The sequence below is a fragment of the Equus przewalskii genome, chromosome 6 (genome assembly GCF_037783145.1).
Source record: "Equus przewalskii isolate Varuska chromosome 6, EquPr2, whole genome shotgun sequence".
Classification (NCBI taxonomy): Eukaryota; Metazoa; Chordata; class Mammalia; order Perissodactyla; family Equidae; genus Equus; species Equus przewalskii.
Genome location: NC_091836.1, coordinates 80884729 through 80893815, shown reverse-complemented (window position 1 = coordinate 80893815; position 9087 = coordinate 80884729). Strand labels below are relative to the sequence as shown.

General features: G+C 39.9%; 1 non-coding gene across 1 annotated transcript; it reads right to left on the bottom strand.

The window, feature by feature from the left end:
* Window positions 1-3265: 3265 nt before the first annotated feature.
* On the bottom strand, window positions 3266-3372 carry LOC139084370 (U6 spliceosomal RNA). The gene has a single exon (XR_011541715.1). It is a non-coding gene; the product is annotated as a U6 spliceosomal RNA (small nuclear RNA).
* Between the last annotated feature and the right edge of the window lie 5715 nt (window positions 3373-9087).

The window sequence follows — 9087 nt, the reverse complement described above, 5'->3', positions numbered from 1 at the left end:
TTAAAAGGGATTCTGTTAAAATAAGATTTTCCCCCTGGATGCTTCCAAAACGCAACCTCTCATCCTGCACAGGTACTCTTTGAGAACCCATGCAATAGAATCCTCCAGTCCAGTCTGTACCCAGGCAAACTGCTGTTTACTCTCTAGCTTTTACTCATCTGTTTATTTTTTATGCTTTTCAAGGTGTTTGGACTGGTCATTACTGTTGTGACCTAGAGCATGAGTTCCGTCTTAGATGGTGGGTCAGGCAGGCTCTTAGTTGCAAGCCACAGAAATCAATTTTGGTTAATTTAAGCAGAAAAGAGATTTAAAAAAAAGTTTTTATAACATAAAAAACATAAATACACCCACCATAAAATTTGCAATTTTAACTATTTTTAAACATACAATTCAGTGGCACTAATTACATTCCCAATGTTGTGCAACCATCACCACTATTTATTTCCAAAGTTTTTTCATCACCCTGAAAAGAAACTGTATACGCATTAAGCAATAACTCTCCATTCTCTGCTTCCCCTAGCCACCGGTAACCTGAATTCTACTTTCTGTCTCTATGGATTTTCCTATTCTAGATACTTCATGTAAATGGAATTACACAATATCTGTCCTTTTGTGTCTGGCCTACTGCACTTAGCATGATGTCTTCAAGGTTCATCTGTGTGGTAGCATGGATCAGTACTTCTTTTTAATGGCTGAATAATACGCCATTGTATGGCTATACCACATTTTGTTTATCCAAGGAAAGAAATTTTTTAAAGGATATTGAATATGTTTTGTAGAACAAAGCCTGGAGCCTATATGGCCAATATGAGGCTTCAGGTTCTCCGGGGGCTTTGCTCAGAATGCCCGGGCAGTGAGTGCAAGCCGCCTCTCTACTGTGTCATCTGGGGTCAATTACTCTGAGCTGCCGTCCCTCCCCTGTAAAATAGGGATAAAGAATCTTGTGCAGGCTGTTTAATCATTTGAGACAATCCATGTAAATCTCTCAGCAGAAATTGTGGCACTTAAATAAAAGAGTGCTCAGGAATGCTACCTATTATTATGGCTCATAAAAATCGTTGTTTATCCTCTTCTTCCTAATACAAAGTCAGGGAAGCAGAACTTTTTCTAGAACATCTCCTCCTAAGGAATAAAACAAAGCTGTTCTTTGGTACATGTTTTCAATTGATTTTTTCTTGGACCTGAGGCTTCCGAGAAGAGGAAAAAGGCTCCCCTCCTGACTAAGGGGGACGACCCCGCTGGTCCCGCCCAATGGTCTTTTTAGACCCGGGCAGCCCTAAGGCTTTCCTTTCCGTGTACAAGCCCCCACTGTGGAGGGGCGAAAGGCCCAGGTGGCTGCAGGTGATGTCCGATGAAAGGGAAGAAGATACGATTCCTCTTGCACATGAAACCCTGTTGACTCTAACTGGACTCCCCTGCGATGGGAACTAGTTATTGACTAGGAGGACGTTACAGTCTTTTGGAAGTAGATGGTTCTGGATTCAAATCCTGGTTCTGTTGTTCACAGGTCAAGTTTACCACTTTATAGGGCTGAGAAAGGTCATCCATAGGAGCTGCACAGAGGTGGGGAGCATTCAGGAGGGCTACTGCCCTGGGGTACCGTGGGCAGAGGCACCAGCATGGAGGCTCCAGAAGAAGCTGGAACACTAGGCTGAGGTGTCCTATTGCTCATTAGTCTGTCACTCCGTCTGGCCTCTCGGCACAAGTCAGCTTGGACATCTTGGCAGTGGGGAGCCTTTGGTGTGATCTTATGGCCTCAGCAGGGAAGGAGCATGACAATTTTCCATTCTTTACTGGCCGAGATCCGGTAATTCTAGGTAGAGCCTCAAGCCAGCTTGAGCAACCTTGAAACGCAGCTCTGCCCTCTGGTTCCCAAAAACGTTTTATTTAGTTGTGAAATTGATTTTTGGTTGGTGTAAACCTTGTTATAACAAAACGATCTTCACCCTCAATTCAAATGCCCTGAGAAATCAAACTTATATGCTGCATTTCGACTTCTCTCTTGCCACTAACCAGCAAGGCCGCGGGACTGCTGGCAGTACAGTTATAAAGTGTTTTCCAAGTCCTGTCATGGGTATTCGCACTGGTGGCTTACAGGACTGCACTGTGATATGACTATAACAATGACAATCTCTCATACAATGCAGTTAGTTTGACTCCATCACTTAATTTATTCTTTTCAAAATCCTTTTGTGTCTGGCATGTGACAGAAGACTAGTCCCATTTTACAGATGTGGAAACAGGAATTCAGACACTGATTGCTAACAGATGGCCCACCTGGGGTCAGGATCCACATATTCTGACTTCTAGCCCAGCGTCTATCTAGTCCCCCTATTATGAGCTGGGCCATGTGAGAAGCTCAGATTGACGTGGTAGTTTGTGATATGGTTCCAGGGAGGTCTTGGCCTCCCTCCGCCTGAAAAGGGGGCAAATCTGTGCTCTCTCTCTCTCTCTCTCCACATTCCCAAAGAGGAAGCAACTCTCAGCCAGAGCAGGAGCCTGAGCCTGGTTTGTAGGCAGCGGGGGGACAGGTGGCTCATTGCCTTGAGCCCCGGGGCAGCAGTAAATTAATATTTGCTGTCTCCAAGCCTCTGGCAGAGATGGGGAGGGAGGGCTGGGAAAAGTGACATTTCTGTAAATAACCACACCTGGTTCTAAGAGCAGAAGTGTTGGCATGCCCCTGTAGCCTCATCAATTACCATCAACTTTTTGCAGAGGGAGCCCCAGGGGAGAGAATGTCTTCACACTCTTATGATTATTTACAGACACCTCGTCCTGTCCGTACTTGGGGGAGGTTGGTTTGCTCCATGGCGGCCTCCTTCCAGATGTGTTTACGTTCTTCCAGGCCCAGTGGAATGTATCAGTTAGCACCTCCACTACACGGAGCAGAGAGGATGCTGGGACACTGGGACATACAGGAGGTATGCAAGGGGAGACATGAGGCAGGATGCCTGAATTTCTCAGTTAGGTTCACGTATCTCCCAGCGAACATGGATTGAATAGCCACTTGGCTGCTGAAGAAGGCAATCCAGCATAGCGGTTAAATAAACATGTTTGTAAGCAGATAGAGCTGTATTTAAATCCCAGCTCTGCCATCTACAAGCCATGTGGCTTTGGCTAAGCTATTTAAAGCTTCTGCCTCCATTTTCTCATCTGTAAAATGGGATAATGAAACCTCCTTTCAGGGTCATTGCAAGGTTTGGATGCAAAGGGCTGAGCAGTGCCTGACACAGCAGGTAGTGGGTATATGGTATCTATATTTTTTTAATATATGGAATGCTTCACGAATTTGTGTGCCGTTCTCGCTCAGCAGCTGTGCTAACATTCTCTGTATCTTTCCAATTTTAGTGCATGTGCTGCTGAAGCGAGCACTGGTGCCTACTCATATAAGACACTACTAGATACCCTGTGTGTATGATTCTGATAGAAACAGGCTTGAAGAAATTGAGGCAACGTAGGCGGTCCAGGCAGGGGATTTTTGGTGAAAATGTGATTGTTAAACCTGGACGAGAGATCTCCATGGATGCGGCAGGTCAGAGGGCCCTTCTAGGCGGCAGAGGTGATTGAGCTCCTGAATGTCTGAGGCACGCTGGTGGACGTGCCAGCCAGTGCCCACCACCTGACTGTGGGTTGGCAGAATTCCTTAGACCAGCTTTTAAGAAACACTGTTTTAGCTGGCTGGTGTCAAGGCTTGGCAGCCTCCCCAGATGGAGAGTCCTGTTGGCATGCCACACTCTGAGCGGAGCATTTGTTGCACAGCTAATCCAGCCCTCACAAAGGTGAGACTGCCTACAGTGACAAAAAGAAAAGGTACATTTGGGGTGAGTTCTCTGCAGTCAATGGATTTTCCTGCTCCGTTCTCTCCTTTCCAAAGGCCTACCTTCACTGGAGTATAATGCTTACCCACTCTATGAACTTCCTGCATTAAAAATTTTCTTGTAACAAATTCAAAAATTCACAGAATTAGACAAAGTAGTACAACAAACGCTCATGAGCCTCTTACCCAGCCACAAAATAAACTCACGGCCACTCTCGTTTCTCTATAGTTCCCCTGACAGAGTATTTAAAACACATCCCCCAAATCATGTCATTTCCCCTTGTTTATTTGTGATGTCTTTCTAAAAGATTAAGAACTTTTGAAAAGAACAACCTTAACATCACTATAACAACGAAAGAATACAACAAGTTCTTAGTATCATCAAATATCCGGGGTTCAAATTTCCACAACTGTTTCTTTTTTTCCTGGTTGAATTGGGATCTAAACAAGATTCACGCATTGTAATTGGTTGATATTTCTCTTAGTCTCTTCAATTTATAGCTTCTCCAGCCCTCTTTCTATTTCCTTGCAATTCATCTGTGGAAGAGACCAGATCATTTCCTGTTTTCTAGACAGGACTGCATCCCTGTATTGTTGTCTACCTTGCTTCTTTGACCCCTTTATTTTCTATAAAATGGCAGCCACATCTAGTGACTTGATCTAGTCCAGCTTTATTTATTTCTTTGCAAGACTGCCTTGTGGGTGTTGTCCTGTGCTTCCATCAGCTGGAACATGATGACTGGTTGTCTTTTTTGGGATGTAACAGCCATTGATAATCATTGCCCAGATCCATAATTTCAATTGGGGGTCTGCCAAATGGTGGCATTCTAATTCTAGCATTCCTTCCTCCTTTATTACGTGGCCTGTTTCTATAGAGAAAATTGTTTCCTCACCAACTATTCGATTAACTTATGATATAGTTTAATCAGGAAAAAACAGATTAAATGCTTGATTCCTTCCCTAGACTTATCAGCACTCAGGATAGTGGGTTGGCTCCCTTATATCCTCCAGAGATGACCAATGAGATTTTCTGTTTTATAGCATCATTAGCAACTCATGAGTTTAAACATATTCCATGTGTTTCAACCCATCGCTGTTATTTTTCTCTTTGATGCTCAGATTTTCACATCTCTGGCCCACGGGTGGGAGCCTCTTTTCTGAGTTGCTTCCTGAGTTCTGACATGATCATGACTCCAGCAGGCATTGGTAGATTCCTTGCTTTCTGGAAAGAAAAGATGTCCAAGCTTGGAAATGAAAATATTTCTTAAAGAGAAAATATTTTATGAGTTTATGCTGATATTTTCATCCATGTTTAGGATTACAGGGCTTTGCTTAACTGCTTTGATTTTATTTAGAATCTTTTCCTCTAATGCTAAAAATCTTGGTTCTTACTGAAAATAGCATAATTGCTTATTTATTTACTCCACTGTGTATATATTTCTGAAAAACAATACCAAACATACGATTAGTGAAAATAGCTATTATTATTTTTGCAGTTCTTTTTTTTTTTCGTGAGGAAGATTGTTGCTGAGCTAACATCTGTGCCCATCTTCCTCTGTTTCATGTGGGATGCCACCACAGTGTGGCTTGATGAGCGGTGCTGTGTGCCCCCCAGGATCTGAACCTGTGAACCCCAGACCTCCAATGCAGAGCATGCAAACCTAACCACACCACCTGGCCAGCCCCTGTAGTTCTTACGCATGTCTTACTAGAGACATACAGTTGAATTACTGTATTTTCAAACCATTTAAAATAATATACTTCTGCCTCAGTAAGCTATGAACTTAATGCAGGGTAAGATTCATTTATTTTATTTTGCCCTTGGTTCTGGGAATTGTCTTTTCCATTCTGATTTAACATTGTTTATAAGCACCCAAAGCATTTTCATGGTTCTAAAGTCAAATCTAAAAAACAAGGTGTTATTCAGAGAAGGCCAACTTCCATCCCAAATTCACTTCCTTTTTTTCTCCTTTCCCTTTAGCCAGTAATTTTATTTACTTTATGGCTTATTCTTCCATAATTTTTTACATAAGCAAATCCATACATGAATACATAATTATAGACATATGTGCATATATATACACACACACATAAATGTATATATATACTCTCTTAGATAAACGGTAGCTTATTATATATACTTTAGTCCACCGTTTTTTTCCCTTTGCATTATATTCTGGAGCTCAGGCCTTAGTAATACATAGAGAGATTCTGCATTCCTTTCCACAGTTGTGTAGCACTTCACTATTTGAATGTGCCATAGTTTATTCTCCTAGCCACCTGTCAATGGACATTAGGGTTGTTGCTGTTATAAAAACATGTGTTCATGTTCTGTGTTTCTATCAGTGTTTCTTCAGGACAGACTCCTAGAAGTAGGCTTCCTGGGTGAAAGAGTCAGAGTGCATATGTTATTTTGCTGGATATTGCCAAATTCCCTTCCATAGCATTTGCATCTTTTTGCATTCCTTCCAGCAATGATGGGAGTGCCTGTTTTCCCAAAGTCTGGCCAAAAGAGTATTCGTCAATCTTTTGCGTTTCTGCCACTCTGATAGGTGAAAAATGGTATATTGTTGTATTTTTAATTTGCCTTTTTCCTATTATGTACACAATCCAGATCTTTCCATATAGATAAAAGACATTTGTATTTACTTTTCTGTGAATTGTCTGTGCATATCCCTGGCCTTTTTTTCTCTTGATAGGATTATTGGTCTTTCATTTCAAAAGTCCTTTATATTCTGGAAAGACTAACCCTTTATCTAGGATAACAGTTGAAAAATTTCCCCCAGTTTGTTGTCTCCTTCCTTTTTTGCTATGTAAGTTAAAATTTTTTTTTCTTATTTTTATGTAATGAAATTCATCTATCTTTTCCCTTACGGCTTCTCGATGTTGAGCCAGAGGTAGGAAAGCTCCCCCTTGCTCCTGGATTATAGGATAAGTCAGACTTGTTTTCTCTGTACTTGTATGGATTAATTTAACACATTTAACTTTCTCATCCACGTGGAATTTATCTTGGTATACAATGTGGGGAATGAATACAATTCTATCTTTTTACATGTGGCTATTCAGTTAGCCCCATGACTTTCGTTAAAAAGACCATCATTTCTCCCACTAATTTGAGATTCTGCCTTTATAACATACATTTCCAAATGCAATTGGATCTATTTTTGGATTTTCTATTTTTTTCTGTTAGTCTATGCATGTAACACCACCAAACTCTCCTAACTGGCGCCGTTATATCTTAGCATCTGCCAGGGTTATCCCGTCCTCATTTTTTTCTCTCTTTCTTTCTCATTTTTCAGGCTACTTTTTTTTTTTTCCAGGCTCTTTCTCTTTTGGCTATTCTTGCTGATCTAATCTTCCAAATGAATTTTGTTATAAACTTATCTAGCTCCAGAAAGAAACTTAATCATATTTTTATTGGATTATATTAAATTAAATTTTATGAATTAACTTAGGGAGACCTGAAATCTTTGCCATTGAGTCTTCCTGTCCAAGAATATGGTATATCTTTCCATTTCTGCAAGATTATTTTTGCGTGTTTTTGAAATGTTTTACAGTTTTTCTTCGCATAGGTTTTGGACTTTTCTTGTTAAATTTAGCCTAGGTATTTTATTTTATTTGGCTTTCACAAAGGGGTTTTCTTTTCCAATAGAAACTGATTTTTGTTTGTATCTATAAAGACTTGATTTTTGTATATTGATTATATAACCTACTTTACTACATTCTTTTGTTTGTGGTAGTTTTCTATTGATTCTTTTGAATTTTCTAGATACCTACTTACATAATTCTTAACCCTATGAATATGATGGATGATATTAATGGATTTTAGACTATGGAATCCACTCTACTTGGTCATGATGAAAAATTTAATGTGCTGTTGGATTCTGTTTGCTAATTCTTTAACATTTTTATTGATATTTATGTGAGTCCAGTTTTTTTGTTGAAGCAATTATTTTCAGGTCGAGATTGATGTTATACTCACTTCATAAAGTAATTTTTAGAGGAAGTATTTCCCTGAGAAACAATCTGGACCCGGTGCATTTTTGTGGGAAGGCTCTTTTCCTACTTCCTCTATTTCCTCTGTAGTATTTTGTATGTTTAGACTTTCTGTCTCTGCTGGGGTTGATTTTGACAAGTTGTATTTGTCTAGATTACCCACTTCACCTATTTTTTCCAAATTTATTTGCAAAGAATTGTACGAAGTAGCTTTTATCATTTTCTGAAAAAGTGCTCAGTTTGGATGGTTATTTTCTCCTTGTCATGTCTAATTTTGTGCATATGTTCCTTCCCCTGCTTCTTTCCTCAATTTTGTTAGTTAATTTTTTAAATTATATTCTTTTTTTCAAATAATTAACTTTTGGATGTATTTATTAGTTCTATTTTTTCTGTTTCTAGCATTTTTTTCCACGTACAATTTGCTTTCTGTAAAATGCATCATGGGTACAGTTTGATGATTTTGAAAAATTTATACAACATTTACACAAATTTAAACAAAATTTATGAAACAAAACCCTAATCAAGATAGAAAACAATCCATAACTCTAGACAATTTCTTCTTCCTCCTTTCCAGACAACCTCCTACCCCACCCCAGAAGTAATAATGTTCTAATATCCATCACCATAGTTCAGTTTTGCCAGTTCCGGAACATCATATAAATGGGATCATGCAGTATGTGCTATTTCGTGTCTGACTTCTTGTACTTAATATATGTTTTGAGATTCATATGTATTCTTGAGTGTTATCAGTGATGTGCCCCTTTTAGTTTCTGAGTAGTATTCCACATTAGATTTACCACACTTTACACATTCATCTGTTGATGGATTTGGTTTGTTCCAGTTTGGGGCTATAAAGAATAAAGCTGCTATGAATATTTTTGCACAAGTCCTTTCGTGGACACACAATTTCATTTTACTTAGGTGAACACCTAGAAGAGGAATTGTTGGCTCATAAGGTAGGCATATGCTAAACTTTATTTAAAAAGTTGGCGGTTCCAGGGGCTGGCCCCGTGGCCGAGTGGTTAAGCTCGCGCGCTCCGCTGCAGGCGGCCCAGCGTTTCGTTGGTTCGAATCCTGGGTGCGGACATGGCACTGCTCATCAAACATGCTGAGGCAGTGTCCCACATGCCACAACTAAAAGGACCCACAACGAAGAATATACAACTATGTACTGGAGGGGCTTTGGGGAGAAAAAGGAAAAAAATAAAATCTTTAAAAAAAAAAAGAAGGCTGGAAAAAGATCAGCCGTTTAATAAAAAAAAAGTAGGCAGTTC